A 23,673-nucleotide genomic window follows, 5' to 3' on the forward strand; every position below is an offset into this window, starting at 1 on the left:
TATGCTTAAGTTCAACCATGGAGTCTTCTAAATTGTACATGTGGAAGATCTGGTGGAATGTTGATGATATCCAACGGCCAGTAGTGCTCGGATTTTCCATATCTGCACTGTCGGATTAGCTTCATCCATCGACCATCTTTCAAGTTATTCGCACACTATATAGTTCTTGTTGAAGGAAATATGCCCTAGAGGCAATAATAAAGTATTATTTATTTCCTTATATCATGATAAATGTTTATTATTCATGCTAGAATTGTATTAACCGGAAACATAATACATGTGTGAATACATAGACAAACAGAGTGTCACTAGTATGCCTCTACTTGACTAGCTCGTTAATCAAAGATGGTTATGTTTCCTAGCCATAGACATGAGTTGTCATTTGATTAACGGGATCACCTCATTAGGAGAATGACGTGATTGACTTGACCCATTCCGTTAGCTTAGCACTCGATCGTTTAGTATGTTGCTATTGCTTTCTTCATGACTTATACATGTTCCTATGACTGAGATTATGCAACTCCCATTTACCGGAGGAACACTTTGTGTGCTACCAAACGTCACAACGTAACTGGGTGATTATAAAGGTGCTCTACAGGTGTCTCCAAAGGTACTTGTTGGGTTGGCGTATTTCGAGATTATGATTTGTCACTCCGATTGTCGGAGAGGTATCTCTGGGCCCACTCGGTAATGCACATCACTATAAGCTTTGCAAGCATTGTGACTAATGAGTTAGTTGCGGGATGATGTATTATGGAACGAGTAAAGAGACTTGCCGGTAACGAGATTGAACTAGGTATCGAGATACCGACGATCGAATCTCGGGCAAGTAACATACCGATGACAAAGGGAACAACGTATGTTGTTATGCGGTCTGACCGATAAAGATCTTCGTAGAATATGTAGGAACCAATATGAGCATCCAGGTTCCGCTATTGGTTATTGATCGGAGAGGTGTCTCGGTCATTTCTACATAGTTCTCGAACCCGTAGGGTCCGCACGCTTAAAGTTACGATGACAGTTATATTATGAGTTTATATGTTTTGATGTACCGAAGGTTGTTCGGAGTCCCGGATGTGATCACGGACATAACGAGGAGTCTCGAAATGGTCGAGACATAAAGATTGATATATTGGACGACTATATTCGGACACCGGAAGTGTTCCGGAGAAGTTTCGGATAAAACCGGAGTGCCGGAGGGGTTATCGGACCCCTCCCCCCCCCCCCCCCGGGGGAAGAATTGGGCCTTAGTGGGCCTAAGGGGAGAGAGAGGGCAGCAGCCCAGGAGGTGGCGCACCCCCTCCCATGAAGAGTCCGAATTGGACTAGGGGAGGGGGGCGCGGCCCCTCTTTCCCTCTCCCTCTTCCTCTTTTTCCTTCCCCCTTCTCTCTTCCTAGTTGGACTAGGAAAGGGGAGTCCAACTCCTACTAGGAGGAGGACTCCCCCCCCCTCCTTGGCGCGCCCCAAGGACCGGCCGGCCTCCCCCCTTGCTCCTTTATATACGGGGGCAGGGGGGCACCTCTACACACAATTGATATACGATATTTTAGCCGTGTGCGGTGCCCCCCTCCACCAGATTACACCTCGATAATATCATTGCGGAGCTTAGGCGAAGCCCTGCGTCGGTAGAACATCATCATCGTCACCACGCCGTCGTGCTGATGAAACTCTCCCTCAACACTCGGCTGGATCGGGGTTCGAGGGATGTCATCGAGCTGAACGTGTGCTGAACTCGGAGGTGTCGTGCGTTCGGTACTTGATCGGTTGGATCGTGAAGACGTACGACTACATCAACCGCGTTGTGATAACGCTTCCGCTTTCGGTCTACGAGGGTACGTGGACAACACTCTCCCCTCTTGTTGCTATGCATCACCATGATCTTGCGTGTGCGTAGGAAATTTTTTGAAATTACTACGTTCCCCAACAGTGGTATCAGAGCCTGGTTTTATGCGTTGATGCTATGCACGAGTAGAACAGAAGTGAGTTGTGGGCGATATAAGTCATACTGCTTACCAGCATGTCATACTTTGGTTCAGCGGTATTGTGAGATGAAGCGGCCTGGACCAACATTACGCGTACGCTTACGCGAGACTGGTTTCACCGTTGCGAGCACTCGTTGCTTAAAGGTGACTGGCGGGTGTTTGTCTCTCTCACTTTAGTTGAACCGAGTGTGGCTACGCCCGGTCCTTGCGAAGGTTAAAACAGCACCAACTTGACAAACTATCGTTGTGGTTTTGATGCGTAGGTAAGAACGGTTCTTGCTAAGCCCGTAGCAGCCACGTAAAACTTGCAACAACAAAGTAGAGGACGTCTAACTTGTTTTTGCAGGGCATGTTGTGATGTGATATGGTCAAGACATGATGCTATATTTTATTGTATGAGATGATCATGTTTTGTAACCGAGTTATCGGCAACTGGCAGGAGCCATATGGTTGTCGCTTTATTGTATGCAATGCAATCGCCATGTAATTGTTTTACTTTATCACTAAGCGGTAGCGATAGTCGTAAAAGCAATAAGTTGGCGAGACGACAACGATACTACGATGGAGATCAAGGTGTCGCGCCGGTGACGATGGTGATCATGACGGTGCTTCGGAGATGGAGATCACAAGCACAAGATGATGATGGCCATATCATATCACTTATATTGATTGCATGTGATGTTAATCTTTTATGCATCTTATCTTGCTTTGATTGACGGTAGCATTATAAGATGATCTCTCACTAAAATTTCAAGATAAAAGTGTTCTCCCTGAGTATGCACCGTTGCGAAAGTTCTTCGTGCTGAGACACCACGTGATGATCGGGTGTGATAGGCTCTACGTTCAAATACAACGGGTGCAAAACAGTTGCACACGCGGAATACTCAGGTTAAACTTGACGAGCCTAGCATATGCAGATATGGCCTCGGAACACGGAGACCGAAAGGTCGAGCGTGAATCATATAGTAGATATGATCAACATAGTGATGTTCACCATTGAAACTACTCCATCTCACGTGATGATCGGACATGGTTTAGTTGATTTGGATCACGTAATCACTTAGATGATTAGAGGGATGTCTATCTAAGTGGGAGTTCTTAAGTAATATGATTAATTGAACTTGAATTTATCATGAACTTAATACCTGATAGTATCTTGCTTGTCTATGTTAATTGTAGATAAATGGCCCATGCTGTTGTTCCGTTGAATTTTAATGCGTTCCTTGAGAAAGCAAAGTTGAAAGATGATGGTAGCAATTACACGGACTGGGTCCGTAACTTGAGGATTATCCTCATTGCTGCACAGAAGAATTATGTCCTGGAAGCGCCGCTAGGTGCCAGGCCTCCTGCAAGACCAACACCAGAAGTTATGAACGTCTGGCAGAGCAAAGCTGATGACTACTCGATAGTTCAGTGTGCCATGCTTTACGGCTTAGAACCGGGTCTTCAACAACGTTTTGAACGTCATGGAGCATATGAGATGTTCCAGGAGTTGAAGTTAATATTTCAAGCAAATGCCCGGATTGAGAGATATGAAGTCTCCAATAAGTTCTATAGCTGCAAGATGGAAGAGAATAGTTCTGTCAGTGAGCATATACTCAAAATGTCTGGGTATCATAATCACTTGATTCAACTGGGAGTTAATCTTCCGGATGATAGCGTCATTGACAGAATTCTTCAATCACTGCCACCAAGCTACAAGAGCTTCGTGATGAACTATAACATGCAAGGGGTGAATAAGACAATTCCCGAGCTCTTCGCAATGCTAAAGGCAGCGGAGGTAGAAATCAAAAAGGAGCATCAAGTGTTGATGGTCAGTAAAACCACTAGTTTCAAGAAAAAAGGCAAAGGGAAGAAGAAGGGGAACTTCAAGAAGAACAGCAAGCAAGTTGCTGTTCAGGAGAAGAAACCCAAGTCTGGACCTAAGCCTGAAACTGAGTGCTTCTACTGCAAGCAGACTGGTCACTGGAAGCGGAACTGCCCCAAGTATTTGGCGGATAAGAAGGATGGCAAGGTTAACAAAGGTATATGTGATATACATGTTATTGATGTGTACCTTACTAATGCTCGCAGTAGCACCTGGGTATTTGATACTGGTTCTGTTGCTAATATTTGCAACTCGAAACAGGGGCTACGGATTAAGCGAAGATTGGCTAAGGACGAGGTGACGATGCGCGTGGGAAATGGTTTCAAAGTCTATGTGATCGCGGTCGGCACGCTACCTCTACATCTACCTTCGGGATTAGTATTAGACCTAAATAATTGTTATTTGGTGCCAGCGTTGAGCATGAACATTATATCTGGATCTTGTTTAATGCGAGACGGTTATTCATTTAAATCAGAGAATAATGGTTGTTCTATTTATATGAATAATATCTTTTATGGTCATGCACCCTTGAAGAGTGGTCTATTTTTAATGAATCTCGATAGTAGTGACACACATATTCATAATGTCGAAGCCAAAAGATGCAGAGTTGATAATGACAGTGCAACTTATTTGTGGCACTGCCGTTTAGGTCATATCGGTGTAAAGCGCATGAAGAAACTCCATACTGATGGACTTTTGGAATCACTTGATTATGAATCACTTGGTACTTGCGAACCGTGCCTCATGGGCAAGATGACTAAAACACCGTTCTCCGGAACTATGGAGAGAGCAACAGATTTATTGGAAATCATACATACAGATGTATGTGGTCCGATGAATATTGAGGCTCGTGGCGGATATCGTTATTTTCTCACCTTCACACATGATTTGAGCAGATATGGGTATATCTACTTAATGAAACATAAGTCTGAAACATTTGAAAAGTTCAAAGAATTTCAGAGTGAAGTTGAAAATCATCGTAACAAGAAAATAAAATTTCTACGATCTGATCGTGGAGGAGAATATTTGAGTTACGAGTTTGGCCTACATTTGAAACAATGCGGAATAGTTTCGCAACTCACGCCACTCGGAACACCACAGCGTAATGGTGTGTCCGAACGTCGTAATCGAAATTTACTAGATATGGTGCGATCTATGATGTCTCTTACTGATTTACCGCTATCGTTTTGGGGTTATGCTTTAGAGACGGCTGCATTCACTCTAAATAGGGCACCATCAAAATCCGTTGAAACGACACCTTATGAACTATGGTTTGGCAAGAAACCAAAGTTGTCGTATCTTAAAGTTTGGGGTTGCGATGCTTATGTGAAGAAACTTCAACCTGATAAGCTCGAACCTAAATCGGAGAAATGTGTCTTCATAGGATACCCAAAGGAGACTGTTGGGTACACCTTCTATCACAGATCCGAAGGCAAGATATTCGTTGCTAAGAATGGATCCTTTCTAGAGAAGGAGTTTCTCTCGAAGAAGTGAGTGGGAGGAAAATAGAACTTGATGAGGTAACTGTACCTGCTCCCTTATTGGAAAGTAGATCATCACAGAAACCAGTTTCTGCGACACCTACACCAATTAGTGGGGAAGTTAATGATAATGATCATGAAACTTTAGATCAATTTATTACTGAACCTCGTAGGTCAACCAGATTAAGATCCGCACCAGAGTGGTACGGTAATCCTGTTCTGGAGGTTATGTTACTAGACCATGACGAACCTACGAACTATGAAGAAGCAATGGTGAGCCCAGATTCCGCAAAATGGCTTGAGGCCATGAAATCCGAGATGGGATCTATGTATGAGAACAAAGTATGGACTTTGGTTGACTTGCCCGATGGTCGGCAAGCCATTGAAAATAAATGGATCTTCAAGAAGAAGACTGACGCTGACGGTAATGTTACTGTCTATAAAGCTCGACTTGTTGTGAAAGGTTTTCGACAAGTTCAAGGGATTGACTACGATGAGACCTTCTCACCCGTAGCGATGCTTAAGTCTGTCCGAATCATGTTAGCAATTGCCGCATTCTATGATTATGAAATTTGGCAAATGGATGTCAAAACTGCATTCCTGAATGGATTTCTGGAAGAAGAGTTGTATATGATGCAACCGGAAGGTTTTGTCGATCCAAAGGGAGCTAACAAAGTGTGCAAGCTCCAGCGATCCATTTATGGACTGGTGCAAGCCTCTCGGAGTTGGAATAAATGCTTTGATAGTGTGATCAAAGCATTTGGTTTTATACACACTTTTGGAGAAGCCTGTATTTACAAGAAAGTGAGTGGGAGCTCAGTAGCATTTCTGATATTATATGTGGATGACATATTGCTGATTGGAAATGATATAGAATTTCTGGATAGCATAAAGGGATACTTGAATAAGAGTTTTTCAATGAAAGACCTCGGTGAAGCTGCATATATATTAGGCATTAAGATCTATAGAGATAGATCAAGATGCTTAATTGGACTTTCACAAAGCACATACCTTGATAAAGTTTTGAAGAAGTTCAAAATTGATCAAGCAAAGAAAGGGTTCTTGCCTGTACTACAAGGTGTGAGATTGAGTAAGACTCAATGCCCGACCACTGCAGAAGATAGAGAGAAGATGAAAGATGTTCCCTATGCTTTAGCCATAGGCTCTATCATGTATGCAATGCTGTGTACCAGACCTGATGTGTGCCTTGCTATAAGTTTAGCAGGGAGGTACCAAAGTAATCCAGGAGTGGATCACTGGACGGCGGTCAAGAACATCCTGAAATACCTGAAAAGGACTAAGGATATATTTCTCGTTTATGGAGGTGACAAAGAGCTCATCGTAAGTGGTACGTTGATGCAAGCTTTGACACTGATCCAGACGATTCTAAATCGCAAACCGGATACGTATTTACATTGAACGGTGGAGCTGTCAGTTGGTGCAGTTCTAAGCAAAGTGTCGTGGCGGGATCTACGTGTGAAGCGGAGTACATAGCTGCTTCGGAAGCAGCAAATGAAGGAGTCTGGATGAAGGAGTTCATATCCGATCTAGGTGTCATACCTAGTGCATGGGGACCAATGAAAATCTTTTGTGACAATACTGGTGCAATTGCCTTAGCAAAGGAATCCAGATTTCACAAGAGAACCAATCACATCAAAAGACGCTTCAATTCCATCTGGGATTTAGTCCAGGTGGCAGACATAGAAATTTGCAAGATACATACGGATCTGAATGTTGCAGACCCGTTGACTAAGCCTCTTCCACGAGCAAAACAAGATCTGCACCAAGACTCCATGGGTGTAAGAATCATTACTGTGTAATCTAGATTATTGACTCTAGTGCAAGTGGGAGACTGAAGGAAATATGCCCTAGAGACAATAATAAAGTATTATTTATTTCCTTATATCATGATAAATGTTTATTATTCATGCTATAATTGTATTAACCGGAAACATACTACATGTGTGAATACATAGACAAACAGAGTGTCACTAGTATGCCTCTACTTGACTAGCTCGTTAATCAAAGATGGTTATGTTTCCTAGCCATAGACATGAGTTTTCATTTGATTAACGGGATCACCTCATTAGGAGCATGACGTGATTGACTTGACCCATTCCGTTAGCTTAGCACTCGATCGTTTAGTATGTTGCTATTGCTTTCTTCATGACTTATACATGTTCCTATGACTATGAGATTATGCAACTCCCGTTTACCGGAGGAACACTTTGTGTGCTACCAAACGTCACAACGTAACTGGGTGATTATAAAGGTGCTCTACAGGTGTCTCCAAAGGTACTTGTTGGGTTGGCGTATTTCGAGATTAGGATTTGTCACTCCGATTGTCGGAGAGGTATCTCTGGGCCCACTCGGTAATGCACATCACTATAAGCCGTGCAAGCATTGTGACTAATGAGTTAGTTGCGGTATGATGTATTACGGAATGAGTAAAGAGACTTGCCGGTAACGAGATTGAACTAGGTATCGAGATACCGAATATCGAATCTCGGGCAAGTAACATACCGATGACAAAGGGAACAACGTATGTTGTTATGCGGTCTCACCGATAAAGATCTTTGTAGAATATGTAGGAACCAATATGAGCATCCAGGTTCCGCTATTGGTTATTGACCGGAGAGGTGTCTCGGTCATGTCTACATAGTTCTCGAACCCGTAGGGTCCACACGCTTAAAGTTACGATGACAGTTATATTATGAGTTTATATGTTTTGATGTACCGAAGGTTGTTCGGAGTCCCGGATGTGATCACGGACATAACGAGGAGTCTCGAAATGGTCGATACATAAAGATTGATATATTGGACGACTATATTCGGACACTGGAAGTGTTCCGGAGAAGTTTCGGATAAAACCGGAGTGCCGGAGGGGTTACCGGAACCCCCCGGGGAAGTATTGGGCCTTAGTGGGCCTGAGGGGAGAGAGAGGGCAGCAGCCCAGGAGGTGGCGCGCCCCCTCCCATGAGGAGTCCGAATTGGACTAGGGGAGGGGGGCGCGGCCCCTCTTTCCCTCTCCCTCTCCCTCTTTTTCCTTCCCCCTTCTCTCTTCCTAGTTGGACTAGGAAAGGGGAGTCCTACTCCTACTAGGAGGAGGACTCCCCCCCCCTCCTTGGAACGCCCCAAGGGCCGGCCGGCCTCCCCCCTTGCTCCTTTATATACGGGGGCAGGGGGCACCTCTACACACAATTGATATACGATATTTTAGCCGTGGGCGGTGCCCCCCTCCACCAGATTACACCTCGATAATATCGTTGCGGAGCTTAGGCGAAGCCCTGCGTCGGTATAACATCATCATCATCACCACGCCGTCGTGCTGACAAAACTCTCCCTCAACACTCAGCTGGATCGGAGTTCGAGGGATGTCATCGAGCTGAACGTGTGCTGAACTCGGAGGTGTCGTGCGTTCGGTACTTGATCGGTCGGATCGTGAAGACGTACGACTACATCAACCGCATTGTGATAACGCTTCCGCTTTCGGTCTACGAGGGTACGTGGACAACACTCTCCCCTCTCGTTGCTATGCATCACCATGATCTTGCGTGTGCGTAGGAAATTTTGTGAAATTACTATGTTCCCCAACACTTGTGCCATAGTTGCATGTCTTGGAAAAAAGCTACTAGTGGGTTGTACTAGCTATTTAGGAATAGAAGATGTATACATGGAAGTTGTAGGGAAAGAGATGACATGGAGTATCTCAATTCCTATGAGTAGGGATTGGAAAAGAGATGTCATTTGGTTGACATCATAGGAACTTTTCTATTGAATCTAGAGATGCCATGTATCTCAATTCCTATGAGGAGGGATTAGAAAAAGAGATGTAATTTGGTTCATATCATAGGAACTTTTCTATTGAATATACGCTAATGTTTATTTTCCTTTGAAATTATGGGAGTATAGGAATCCATTCATATGAACAAAGTGGCTCTAAAGCTATAGAAATGATATCATGTTTATTTCCTTTGAAATGTGGAGTATATGAATCTATTCCTATGAACCAATTGGCTGTAAAGGAAAAAATCCTATAAAAATCATATCATATAGAGTTCCTATGATATTCCTCCACACCAAAGGATGGCTGAAATTGCTGCAGGTGATACGATGGTCTTTCTTTGTAGACTCCTCCCCCATCTTTATAGTTACCTCTCGAAGATGAATGAAATGATATATACAGGGTATTCTACATGTGCAATTCTGTACACGAAAACTCGGTAAAAGTTTGCGAGGTTCGAATTTTCAATAAAGCTATATGCACTGCATTTTGGAACGGAGGGAGCATACGACAGTTGCTAACACTCACGTGGAAGATTTGTGTGTAGGAGGAGTGGCTGTTCTGTTAAATGACATGGCAAAACTGACACCGTCGGATGCCGATCTAACGGTTCTTATGGCGTTCGTCAGGAAAAGGCTTGTGGCGAACGTTTGTCGGATAATGATTTACGGACACATGCATTGCATTGATACGTGCCCCCCTCTCTCTCACGCACACGCACCCTCCCGAGTCCTCTCGCACCCACCATCTATCTGCAGGTAGACGTCACACACATATGTGCTCTTCACACCCTACCCTCAGAACTTCTGAAAAACAGAAGACGTCGCACACATTTTATTTTAGCTCACACGTCACACACTTATACTATTACTCTTGTGGCAAACGTTCTTTGGGCATAGTATATTGTACTCTCACGAAGAGAAGCGGTGCACGCACGCGCTAGTTCTCTCACACCCACTCACGGGTACACGTAGGAGCGCATTTTTTTTGAAGCTGGTACAACAAAATCACTCCACTATATATATAAGAAGGAGCCTTAGCGCTTGCTTTACTAGGGTTCCTCTCGTTCACTCTCTCATGCTCTCCAGATCTAAGCAAGACATAGGTGGCCACACTCTCTCTCAGCTCACGGCTGGTCACAAATCCGGTCGGACAACCTCGACGGGGTAGGGGTGTAGGTGCATCGTTCACGCTGTCGTCGGCGGCCAGGGAGGAGACCAACGGCTGCCCGCGCGTCCCGATCGGCGGCCGTGTCGTTCTCTCCGAGAGAGCGCCGGCTCCGGAGGGCCTCCGACCCCTTCTTCCTCCCTGCGGTATTGTGGCCAAGATGCGACCTCCTGACGCCGTCTTTGCCACATGCCGACGACCCTCAGGTATATATTCCTTCGAAACCTGCCTTGCTCTGCTGCCCCAGCTCCCCACTTGGCTTCGTGTGGATCTTTTTCTATTTCCGTCCGCTGTTCCAAAGCCACCTAGACTTTTACTATTATTAGAGGTAAAGCTAGTTCATACAGTAGACTCTAAGAGTTGGTTCAAACAGGGAAGAAAGTGGGAAAGCTGTAGCATGAATCTAGGACTTGGTTCTAAGAGGAAACGGGGGAAAGTAGTAGATACTGGCTACCCAACCGGTCTCTTGGTTGAAAAGACGAAGAAAGCATGGTGGATGGCGAAGGGTGGGGGGAAGTGGACCTATCTCTTGGTTGAAAAAGGAAAGAAAGTGACGGGTGTTGGGGGACAACGCAAATGAGAATGAGCAGGTCTAGATTTCATGTGCTCACATAGGAAAATGTCGCCGAGATAAAAAATGGGACAAATGCAGACATGCTGCCTGAGTGTTTGCCGCTCTCGGCAACCACATCCGCCTCACCACTTTATGCCCCTGCTGTCCCTACGCCCATATCGCTACCGTTAATGTAAAATCACATGAAGCATTAAGCAATGCCACCTAATGTCACTATAAGTAATGGTCTAGTGCCGTCGATAAATTGAACCGATGCCACCACCATTTTATGAAGTGCTTCCGTCTTGGTTTATTTCCCATGAATTGTGTTTTTGCAGTTACACTTAAATCTCACACCGCTAACATTGCTTCATCCCAGTGGAACTGCATAAATTTGATTGGACATTTACTGACCATGTGCTACTCTCATGACAGTAATACTAATGCTATTGTTCTGCATGTTAATCTAGTGGCAGTGTTGATGTGATGTGATGCTACTTACTTAAGGACACTTTCATACTGTCAATCTAGTGCCAATGATAACACAATAGATGCTGCTGTTAATCATACGCCACTGCAAATATCTGTCACTGTTTAAATAATCGTATTTCTTATTTGCGCAAACAGGGATGTCAGTCTCCATATCGTTTCAGGATGTCTATCTCCGTATCATTTCTATCCGCGCAATCAAAAGCACACACCTCAGTTTTAGTAGAACTGCGCAAAATGAGATGGCTATCCCTTGTTTCCGTCGTCTAACCACCCGTCTTCCAGGTATTCCTACATTGGTAGTTACTAGGTAGAATGACCAACGCAATATAAAAGAAGTTGATTCGTACGTTTTACTTCCTGATTGCAGTGTAGGGACGAGCGAAAACAACTGCATCCTAGTCCGGAATGCACTTTCTACCAGTTCATCCATGGACCGAGGACTAGCTGGCACGGCTGCACGGCGGTTTTTTGGACAGGTGCGCGGACAAGAGGCATTGTGGTCTGCTTATTTCTGCAAATAGCGGTGCTTAAATTTAGTGGAATGCACAAGAATTTCAGCTGGTCAGTACACTACATGGTTCAGTTCAACATTCCAGCTGAGAACACAATTATAATTGGTTATTCTGGAATGAGAGAACCTAACCCTGGATGGTGGCAACAAGAAAAAACCAGAGTGAACTCCAGGAAATTTAAGCCTGCCGGGAGGCCCTTTGCTCAGAGAAGCCTTGCTTGTTTTTTCCTGATTTGTAAACATTCTCACAACTTTGTCTTTTGCTGTGAACTAGTATATGTTTGTTATGTTCTATGAATCATTGAGATGTATAAAATTGCTTAACTTATGATTTTCAAGTTTTTTATGAAGGGGAGTTTAATGTGAGTGTCCCACATGAACGCTGGACTAGCGTGTGAACGTTTGGAATTTACATTGTGGCCTCAGTTAACTGCATGAACCACTGTAACAAGATACATAGTTCCTTATATGTCAGACAGCAGATTGTTGATTGTTAGCTGGTCGATAGCCTAGTGTTGAACCGAGCTGAGCCAATGTGCCATGTTTTGCATAACTGCTTACAAGTGGGGTAGCACCAACAGTGTTTACAAGTACTTATGTATACGTCGGCGCACAATTCTCGAACGAGTACTCTATTTCATCAAAACACACACTGCTCGTATGATAAAAGTGAGGACGCATCTGTTCGGCAACAATTACGATGATTCACGTGCACACAAAAGTAGCAGCAGTTCCCATAGACGGATTCAAACAGAGTACTAGCCCCAGAGGGCTCAATAACAGGCAAGTTTCGGATAATTAGACACAATCCAAACTACTATTAAACACTAGCTGGGGCAACTATTTCATGCCTCGATCTAATTTGGGCTGGACACAAGACGGACCTTGCCATGAACATCATCGAGGACGTCCGGCAGCAGCTCAATCCTGTGAACCTTCATGAAGACAACCTTGTGGCCTTGCCACTCATAACTTTTTGTGGAGGCATGCCACGTCATCTTCCTACGTAAGCTTTACAAGAACAGTATGCCTCACAAACGAAGGAGTAGCTTTGAACTTCTTGTGCTTCAGTACACCCTGGACAACACGCCTGACAACAGTGAGGCTGGAATACAACTCTTCATTGGTATAAGTGCAAATGGCTTCCAGGATCCAACAGCCTAAAAACTCTGTTTTCCCAGTGCGTATATTCAGGTCATCCGCCTCATAGCGAGTGACATGTACAACCACACAATCCTTGTCTGCATCAGGGCTCTAATTGAAACAGAAACAAATTCTGAATTACTTTCCAGTATAAGAAACACAAGTTATTTAAACCACTATGTATAGCATGGCATCGAAGCTAATAAAATTTTGCATTATTCATCACCACATACTTAGATGAAAAACCACAATCGAGATCGGCAAAAGAAGAAAATCACCTTGGGTAGCTCAGCGGGGGGGGGACACATCCTCGAAGGGGGAAAACTGCTCCTGCAGTGCCACGGGGGCTGTAACCTCAAACGGGGCGTTGACCATCTCAGTAGTGGCCGTGAGCGTATCTGGGGTAGGCTCGGTGGCTGCCTCCGTCTTCTTGGAGCTCTCTGTCTCGTGGGGATCAGCCTCCCGCGTCTGCTCCAATATCGGCAGATCTTTGCCTGGTTCTCCTTGGTCCATCATGAAACTGACGAAAACTAGGAGACCACTGAAAGGAAAACACAATCGCAATGACAATGAAACAAAAAAGAGAGTGAGGATCGGTTACTGCTTTGCAAAAGTTCTTTTTTTTCTCTGAACAAAAATATACAACCATCACGGATCTGCTTACCTTCCCTTCGTTGGGAGAGAAGAACAGTGGCAGATGCAAGTGTTGCCTTTCTTGAAGACGGTGAGGGAGAAGGGGATTCAACGAAGAGTGAAATAATGGTTGCTTCGTCCGTCAAACTTAGACTGCGGGGAGGTGGGGTTTTGTGATACGACGGCTCGTTATTGCCGCGCTACGACCGGGGTGACTCTCCGCCTGCATACTGCCTTCTAATTTGGTGGATGGCATTTGGGCCCGCGTGCTGCATGGCCCGCATGTCGGTGAACAAAAGTATAACGACATTCAGTAGAGGGAGACGTTACGATGACCTAGGAGGAGCCAGAAGCGGTATTGTATCCACTGTACTAGTAGTAATTGTTTTTTTGGGTAGCTGTAGAGTGTCTCCACTGTACTAGTAGTAATTGTTTCTCTGGGCCCAAGAAAAAACAGCCCATCCACCCTAGTAAATAGTAAAATCAATTCAAAAGTCCATATATTTACTGAATGAGAGGCGCTACCCACGCCCAGCACACTGCCCCCCAAAAAAACCTGGGTGTTCTTCTTCCTCCTCACTCCCACCCACCTCACGTCAGCTCGCTCCACTCGTACCCCCAAATTCCTCACCTCGCTCCTACAGAAAACCCCAGCTCCCCTTGTTCCTCACTACTACAGAAAAACCCCAGCTCCCCTTCTTCTTCACTCGCACTACAACTAGGCTCGCCATTCGTTACTCTGCTCAAATCCGTGAGCGCGACGCGACGCCCTCGAGGAAAATGGAGTCGGATGACCCCAGCGCCAAGAAGATGAGGCTCCCGCCAGCGGCGACGCCTGTTGTAGATCCCGCACCCAGCAGCGCGGGGAGAAGCGGCGACCCCGCCCCCACCGGATCCCAGGAACCCGTATAATCTCGGGTGGACCGCATCAGCGATCTCTCGGACGCCGTCCTGGGGAGATCATCTCGCTTCTCCCCACCAAGGATTGCTGCCGCACCCAAGTTCTCTCAATTCGGTGGCGCCCTCTATGGCGCGCCGTGCCCCTTAATCTCGACTGTCGTCAGCTATCTCTCTTCAATGATTTTGAAATCCCAGAGCCATCATCTCTGTCGGCGTTCTGGGAACGGGGGCCCCCAGACTTGCCTGCCTGCGGCCCACAGCTTGGCTAAGCCAGCAGGCCGTACGGCCCATCTTCATCAACAAGGCATCCAAGACCCTCGCGAGGGTCCAAGCCTCGCGAGGCGGACGATGCAAGACCTCCTCTGGAGTGGCCTAGCTAGGCAGGCTCACGAGGAGCGGAGATATCAAGGCGGGGCAAACCTCACGAGGCTCTCGTGACGTGAGCCATGACGAACGACACCAGGCGGGCACCAGGCGGGCGCCAGCGCGCGCAGCATCCTTATTTCCTCTTTGGTGCTAAGGAGGCCAGCTCAGGCGAAGAGTACCGAGGCATCAGGCAAAGGTTGCTATATTGGTGCAACGAGACCAAGACCAGGAGGACGGCAAGGCTGAGGTCATCATGGAGCCCAAGACGGCGTCACTACCAGAGCTTTCCGCGGGCGAAGACCACTTTTGTCAGTATAGCTTGTACTAGCTGTCCCCCTTCAAATTTGCCCGCCGTTGTTGGCTCCCTTCCCGCTTGATATTTGGGAAGAGGACCAGGGCCTATATAAGTAGAGCTAGCCACCATAGTAGAGGCATCTCATCTTAGCTTGATCCAACCCGATCGAGAGCCTACCCTAGCCACAAGAGCACCTCAACCTCAGGAGGCTGTTCTTCCCTTGTACTGTTCATCATCAGCCCTAGAGGCAATCCACCACCACCCCACTGGAGTAGGGTATTACACCACAACGGTGGCCCGAACTAGTATAAACCCCATGTCTCTCTGTGTTGCGAGTTCGTCGAGTTCGTCCGCGAGATCTTAGCGAGTTAGGGCGTAGATCGGTAGGAGGGAAAGACTTCGTGCGCACCCCAGTGTTCGAACCTTAAGGGTTTGCCGGAACCCCACATCCGACATTTGGCGCGCCAGGTAGGGGTGCACCGTAGCTTCACTTCCATCAGTTCGTCGCTCCATCACTCCGTCGTCTCCATGGCGGACGCTCGCCGTGCTCGGGCTGAGCGTCGGGCTGCCCTCACTGCTCGCGTCGCTCAGACGGCTCCCGTCGGCGGGCCACCTCATCGTTCTCCGTCTCTCGCCGCCAATGCTGCCACCGGCCCGGCGAGGAACGAGCAGCAGGCGTCCTCGTTGCATCCTTCGGTGCGGCAGGATGGCCGCACCGCCACTCCATCGCTGACCCCTGCCGGTTCTTCGTCTCACGCGCGCCGCGCTCCCATGGAGGCGCGGGCCGCGCTCCTCACGGTGAACGAACTCCTGCGCTACCGCCCCGTCGACGACCTCTATGAGGAGTGGCTCGACCGCGTCGTCGACCTCGTCCGCGCCGCAGGGGGCTCTCCGGCGCCGTCCCTCTCTCTGCCTCCCCCTCAACTAGCCATGGGCGACGAGGCTCATGGCGTGCCTCCACCACCTCTGCCCCAAGACGGCGCCTTGGCACCAAGGCGCGTGGCTCCGCGGCGTGATCCGCCGCGCCCGGTGCCCGCGCGCGAAGAAAGAAGCTGCCAAGAAATCCCTCGGCCGCGAGAAGCCGCACCTGCACTTCCCGCACCGCCCGCAGCAGCACAGCGCGGGCCTCGTCAAGACCAAGCTCCACCTCCGAAGCGGGCCCCGGCAACCACGGCCGGCTGCCGCACCTTCACCCCTGAGCTGCGTAGCGTCGCTTGGCCAGGCAAGTTCAAGCCGGATCTGCCTCCTCGCTACGACGGCACCGCCGACCCCGCGGAGTTCCTGCAGCTTTACGAGCTGAGCATCGAAGCAGCCAACGGCGATGAAAAAGTCATGGCAAACTGGTTTCCCATGGCTCTCAAGGATGGAGCCCGCTCCTGGCTCGTGAACCTACAGCACGGCTCGATCTCCTCTTGGGACGAAATGGGCGACCGCTTCGTCGCCAACTTCCAGGGCACTCGCGACCGCCCGCCGGCTGCGGGTGATCTACGCCGCATCAAGCAGCAACCAGGAGAGACCCTCCAGAAGTACATCCAGTGCTTCAACAACACCCGCCTCAAGATCCCCAAGCTCACGGACGAAGCCATCATCTCCGTGTTCTCAGACGGCGTCCGCGACGTCAAGATGAAGGAAGAGCTCGCCATCCACAAGGAGCTCTGCATCTCTGAGGAGTTGTTCAACCTGGCGACCAAGTGCGCAAGAGCTGAGGAGGCCCTACAACAGAACATACTTTAAGTAACACAATGATGTAACAAATGACCAAACGTGTTACAAGTAAAACTGTAGTAACATATCATTTGTGTTGCAAGGATTGACGGTAACACATACTCGGTCTGATCTAAAAATGTGTTACAAGGATATTAGGACAGTAACATATATGTTTATGTTGGTCAAGATGTGTTACAGGCGTGATTGTGGTAACACAAAATTGTATGTCGGTACCTGGTGTTACAAATTCTTAGGGGAAAATCATATAATTTGATTAAGTGCTTAATAGACGTTATCATCATAACACATAGGAGCCGTAGAGGACACATAATTCAAGCGGCAGTAAAAAACGTCAATAACAGCATTCGAACCAGGGAGAAATGGCCCAACGGCACATGAGATAACCACCAAGACAACTTAACATTTGTGTTCAATTGCCACGCTCCTTAGTCTACTATGCATTCAGTATGGCAGTTGGGCTATGCATTTTTTTATCTACTAATGGGTCATCGGCCTCAAAGCAAAACCGACCAAGTAGTTTGGCCCGGCCCAGTGCGGGGCCTGAAACAAAATAGCGAATCCCTCAACAGTCAACACCGCACGCGTGTTGGGCCAGCCCTGTGCGGGGCCGTGCGTCTTTTTTCATTTTTGTTTCCCTTTATTACCATTTCATTTTAAAAGGTTGTCTAAAAAAATACATTTTAAAAGGAATTCAAAATATGTTCAGGAAGCTTTGAACAATCATCACAAATTCAGAAAAAGGCAATTCAGAAAAATATCATGAATATGAGGGTTTGTGAATTTTAAAAATGTTTGTTACTTCAAGTATTCCAGAAATATTCATGAATTTTCAGATAGTGTTAGAAACTTGAGAAAATGTTTGTGGATTTAAGTAGATATCCCAAATTAAAAACGTTCATTAATTTAAAAATATTAGGGAGTTAAAAAAATCATGACTTTCAAAACATGATTATCTATTCAAAAAATAATCATGACGTTAAAAAAAGTTCATGAGTTCACAAAGTGCTCGCTAATATCAAAAAATGTTTGAGAGTTCAATTTTTTTTTAATTTTCGTAAAATGTTCACGAATTTGAAAATATTGTCACGAACATGAAAAATGTTTGTCGATTCAAAAAGGTTTATGAAATAAAAAATGGTCATAAAATTTTGAAAATATTTTTAGTTCGAAAAAAGTTCACAAATTTGTTCATGAATCCAAAAAATAATCATGATGTTCGAAAACTGTTATGCGTTTGAAATGTGTTAAATTATCTCAAAAAATATTGGGAAGTTTGAAAAATGATTGTGATTTTTAAAAACAGTTCGCTAATTTGAATATATTCTTGAAAACTTGAAAAAAAATTGTAGATGAAAAAACTTTTCAAGAAATTGAAAAATGTTCATAAATTTAAAAAATATTTATGAGTAAGAGAAATTATCACAGATTGCAAAACAATTTCATGAAGTCAAAAAGTAATCATGAAGTACAAACAATATTCATGAGTTCGAGAAGTGTTAACTAATTTTGAAAACATGTTCGGGAGTTAGAAAAATTCTTGTGGTTTTTGAAAAATGTGCAGAAATTTGAAAATATTGTTAAATACTGTCACAAAATGTTTGTAGATAAAAAAAGTGTTCACTAATTAAAAACTCATGAATTTATAAAATGTTTATGAATTCAAAAAGTGTTCACTAATTTCAAAAAGTGATTGTAATTTCAAAAAGTTGATCGATCCAATGTCGAGGAAGAGCCTCTAGGAGTTGGGTTTTGAAAGTCAATCATGATCCGCGGCCTTCTACCAAGCCTCCCTCGACACTATCCAAAAATAGGACTTAGTCGCGCTCCAACGAGGCGACGAAACCTATGTAAGAAAATATAATTGTGTCTATGGCTATTAGTGTATGACCTTCTCTATAAGGTCAAGCGACGGTCGTAATACCCACAAAAATTTATTTGGTCATATTTTCAAATACATAAAAATATATTGTAGGACCTATGTACAATATTTGGTCATACGCACAAGATAGTTTGGAAAATAAATTGTCCGTGAGCGAAAAAATTCGGACTCTAAATTTTCTATGGGTTTTCAAGGTTTGTTTAAGTGTTTTAGTTTTTTATTTTAAGTATATGTAAACTTATAAATTTTGGAATTCTAATCAAATGTTGCACAGATTATGTCATGTCAAGCCAACAGCCGCCGTTGAGAGACAAAATATCAATGTGAAAGGTGCACTGGGAGTCGAGAAGACAAATTTTACAGTTACATATGCAAGGTGTGAGAAATTTCAATCGATTTTTTACGTGACATAAAAAAATCAGTCGATTTAACGATGCATCGAGCGCCAAGACCTAACATGTCTTGTCTCCCACTTCGTGTGCCGCCCCTCCTATCATCGCCGACCCGCATCCTCACTCTCTACTCCTCTCCGAGGCTCCTGCATCGTCGCTGCCCCGCAAGTTGCCGTCCAGATCCATCAAAGACCATGAGTCACCCTTCTCTCATAGCAGCGCAAACACCGCCAATCTCTTCTTCATCGTTCGCAATAGACACGTCCTAGATCTCGAGAGATGGAGCACTGGTGACGCGTGTCTTGGAGAGGAAGGCCGCATCGGCGGCCATCATCGAGGCCAAGAACTCATTGGGGTTCAGATCTCTATAAGAGCTATGTGTAGTGGAATACAGTGAGTCCAAAATCATTTTTATTTGTCTTTCCCATCTGCTTCTGCATGCCTATTGTCACATAGCTGCAAGCTTTCGATCTTTGTTTTCCTCCAATATTGGTGATGTTGGGCTTGTCCTTGGTTTGGCGGTGCTCTTCGGAGCAACAATGCGAGATCGTCAGAATATAGGGAGTAGGTCGCCGCTCCGCCTCTGTCAAGATGAGTCCACACCTAAGCAACCACTCCTATATGAGCATCTCTGTTCATTGTCCTTTTTTTTGATAGAAAATATAAGAATAGGGGTGGGCATAAAAATTGACTAACTAAAAACTAAACAGAAACCGAAAAAATCGAATTTCGGCCATTCGAGTTTTTCACTGTGTACAGGGAAATTCAGTTAGCTGGCCTACTTTTTCTTCTGAATTATTGTTTTTAGTAGATTTTGAGAATTTTACCCTTTTAACCGAAATTGCCGAAATTATCCCAGCCCAAACTCTCCCCAGCTCCGGCCCGGTAGAAGTCCACTCATCCCACGCCCTCAGCCCCGCACCGCACGCACGCAAGACTTATACAAGACCTAAGCGCCTGCCCTCCCACCCCGACTCAGCCGTCGCCGCCGCTGTTCATCTGAGCGCTGAGACGCCGCCGCCGCTATTCATCTAAGCGCTGAGACGCCGCCGGTGCCACCGCCCACTGCATCTTCTCCCCCACCCGGCCACCCCCGACGCCGACTCCTGCGGCGGCTGGCATCTCCCGCATCTCCGCCCTCGCCTTCGCACTGACCGCCGACTGTCGCGCTGTCGCCCATCCTCCGCCCAGCGCCCACCCACCTTCGATTCGAGCTTCGAGCCTTCGACATCGTCCCAACTCTCCACATTGGCAACTCAGCGGGTGACCGTCTGTCCATCTCGGCGGCGTCTTCTCCAGTTCGCTCCCATCTCCCATCATTTGTATTGAATTTTTGTTTCATTCTTTGTGCACTGTTCTGTATGTGCAAGGGAACTTGGATGTATTGTTGGTGACTTGTTGTTTCATTTTTGCTTATCTTGCCTATATGTTCATATGATTTTAGTGGAGAATCAGGGTTCTACTAGCATTTGTCACTGATCTTAGTGGATGCATGTACTATTGTCATATGATGTTAGTTGTAACTTGTATTTTGGAGTTCTTCTTTAATTCTTCTTGCCTCGAATCAGTATAGAAGAATGATCCCATGAATTCTAAATTAACACGCATGTCCTTTCTGTTTTGCAGCTGAGACAATTTAACTCTTAAAAATGGTATGGATTAGCAATTTCTTAATTAACCTATCTGTTATTTTGTTTGATTTGCTGTGCAATCTGCTTCAGTTTGGACATTAATGCTGAATAACATAGTGTTTTTCCCCTTCCATTTTTTCTGTTATGTCAGCAATGCCAGTAGTAAATAATGTTCACTAGGCAGCATTCAAAATGACATGCTCTTAATTAGAGGTTAATTATAATGTGCATCTTGATCAATAACATAAACTTGGAGGCTTTATATTTTAGTAAATTGTGTATGTATAGTTCTCCATTGTTGTACACATGAACTTGTTATTGTCGTGAGTATTCCAAGAAAAGGACGGTTCTTCCTTCTAGTTTATGATATTTCTGCTTTTCATTGTATTCTCAAAGTTTCAGTTGTGTATTTGTGTTGTTTTGACAGGAGATATTATAATGACGCCAATGATTGTTGGGTCCACCGGAATTTTCAGGAGGTGATAGAAGTTGTGATTAATATCAACAATCAAATGGAATATGCAGACTGGACAATTCTGTGGCAGAGGAAGCTAATATTCCTTTAAAAATGTGGAAGATACTAATGTATATGAAAGTAGATTTGATATGCAAGATGATGTATCTGTAGTACTCTGTACTAAGGTTGAAAACTTGTTTATGTAAATTTGTGTTCAAATCTTTTGTGTTCAAATCTGTTTTTGTTGTTAATAGTGCAGTCCTATTGTTCTGACTTGAACATTAATCTTACTGTAAGGTGCAATGTGTCTATGTATTTGGATTTGATCTCTGGAGTATCCTTATGATTTGCAAAACCTGCTTTTATCTTTGTTAGAATGAAGTGGAGAAAATATGTCTCTTCCTTACTTTCTTACGCGGGAAAATTTAAACCATGACCCGTGCATACTTAGTGAATGCAAAATGATTATGTGCTCCAGCATGGTACATCAGGCCTGCTTTGTTTTTTTTACTATCAAATGTGTTACTAGGGTGATTGACCATCATGAATTATTGTGTTACAGTTTATGGAAAATTATGTTACAATGTGTCGCTGGAGGTAAAATAATATTGTTACCAATTATGTTACGGGAGTTAGAAAAACGTGTTACTATCGCTGTTACTATATCTATGAAAATATGTTACTAATGGTGTTGCTATAGCTATAAAAACGTGTTACTACCGCATTAGTAACACAGATGATACGTGTTACTATTGCATGATTGTAACACATTTTTTAACATATTGGAACAAATATCATGTGTGACAATGGGTACATCTTAGTAACACGCCCTAACATAACACATCTGAGGGGCGCCTCTCTCTCATTGAGCTGCCAGCCGTGGGCGCAGAGGAGAAGAAAACCAAGGCCAAGGACGTGAAGCGCAAGGAGGCAGCTGTGCTCGCAGCGGAGCCTGACACCAAGCGGGGCAGAGATCAGCCCGAGTCTTTCAAGAACAGCCGACCGTTCTGCGCCTTCCACAACCTGAACACCCTCAACACCAGCGACTGTCAAGAGCTCAGAGCCATACGAGAAGGACGCTTCGGTCGACGCCCCGAGCGCAGCGACCGGGGCTACGGCCGCGGAGGAGGACGTGGAGGCGGACGCTGGGACGACCGTGGCCCGCGCCAGGAGTGGCGCGACCGGCCTCGTGAGGACCGCTGGCAGGACCAACCTCGTGAGGGCGCCTGGAGGGACCCGCCTCGTGAGGATCGCCCCCAGGGCAACACCGGTCTTCCCCCACTGCCGCCACCAAGAAGGAACGACGACCACCACCAGCACGAGGGGGCTGGGGGGCTTCCAGGAGCCGCGTGCAATCGCCTGCATCTTGGGCGGCGCCCAGGCCCCAGCCTCTCATCGCATCTTCAAACAGTTCGCTCGCAAGGTGAACGCGGTGCTCCCCAAGCTCGAGGCCATGCGCCCGCTCAAGTGGTCCCAATGCGCCATCACTTTCAACTCGGCAGATCAGCTCAAGTGCGCAGCCACCGCTGGCGCCCTCCCAATGTTGTATTCCCCAGTCATCAACAATGTGCAGGTCACCAAGACCCTCATCGACGGCGGCGCAGGGCTCAACGTCCTGTCCGTCGACACGTTCGACAACCTCCAAGTGCCATATGAACAGCTCCAGCCCACCAAGCCTTTCTCAGGAGTGACCGACGGTTCCACCACACCGATAGGGCAGGTCCGCCTGCCTGTCACCTTCGGGGAGCGCAAGAACTACCGCACCGAGCTCATCGACTTCGATGTCGCGCACATCCGCCTGCCGTACAATGCCATCCTCGGGTATCCAGCCCTGGCCAAGTTCATGGCAGTCACCCATCACGGCTACAACATTCTCAAGATGCCAGGAAGCGGAGGAATCGTCACGGTCCCGTGTGAAGTGAAGGCCCTCCGGAGGCCATCCCCAAGAAGAAGCAGCCACGCCGCGCAGGACCTCAGGAGGATGGCGTCGCGGCAGGGGCCTCATCAGGATCAGCGTCCGTCCCAGGGGCGCCTCCCTCCATCGCATAGGAAGGCGCGCCCGGCGCCCTCCTCAGGCAGGGCTCGGGGGCTCTCTTCTGGAGGGCCTCTGACCTTGCCAACCTCACGAGGGAGGCGCTTGGGCACCACTTGGAAGCGTGCTTCGCGGCACATGTTCCTCAGGAGAGCACAGGGCAGGGAGTGCCCACCACCCAGGAGTTCATCACCAAGACCACCCAGGAACTGCAAGACGCAAGAGCCATGCGCGGCGACCGCCGCTCACGAGGCGCAGCCCCCCATCCCGGCGAGGATGCTGGGCTGCGTGTCTGCATCAACGTCCCAGGGCTCAACAGGGCTGCGTCTCAGGAGCGCTTCTGGCCTTCGTGCGTGGGCCGCTGCGAGGGCCCGCCGCAC

General features: G+C 46.4%; 1 long non-coding RNA gene across 2 annotated transcripts; it reads left to right on the forward strand.

Moving 5' to 3' along the window:
* The first annotated feature begins 20,111 nt into the window (after positions 1-20,111).
* On the forward strand, positions 20,112-21,616 carry LOC120969476 (uncharacterized). Of its 2 annotated transcripts, XR_006667047.1 has the most exons (3): positions 20,112-20,471; positions 20,800-20,825; positions 21,232-21,616. It is a non-coding gene; the product is annotated as an uncharacterized lncRNA (long non-coding RNA). The 2 variants fall into 2 exon arrangements; XR_005763742.1 differs by lacking the exon at positions 20,800-20,825.
* The last annotated feature ends 2,057 nt before the right edge of the window (positions 21,617-23,673 follow it).

Source organism: Aegilops tauschii, chromosome 7 (genome assembly GCF_002575655.3).
Source record: "Aegilops tauschii subsp. strangulata cultivar AL8/78 chromosome 7, Aet v6.0, whole genome shotgun sequence".
Classification (NCBI taxonomy): domain Eukaryota; kingdom Viridiplantae; phylum Streptophyta; class Magnoliopsida; order Poales; family Poaceae; genus Aegilops; species Aegilops tauschii.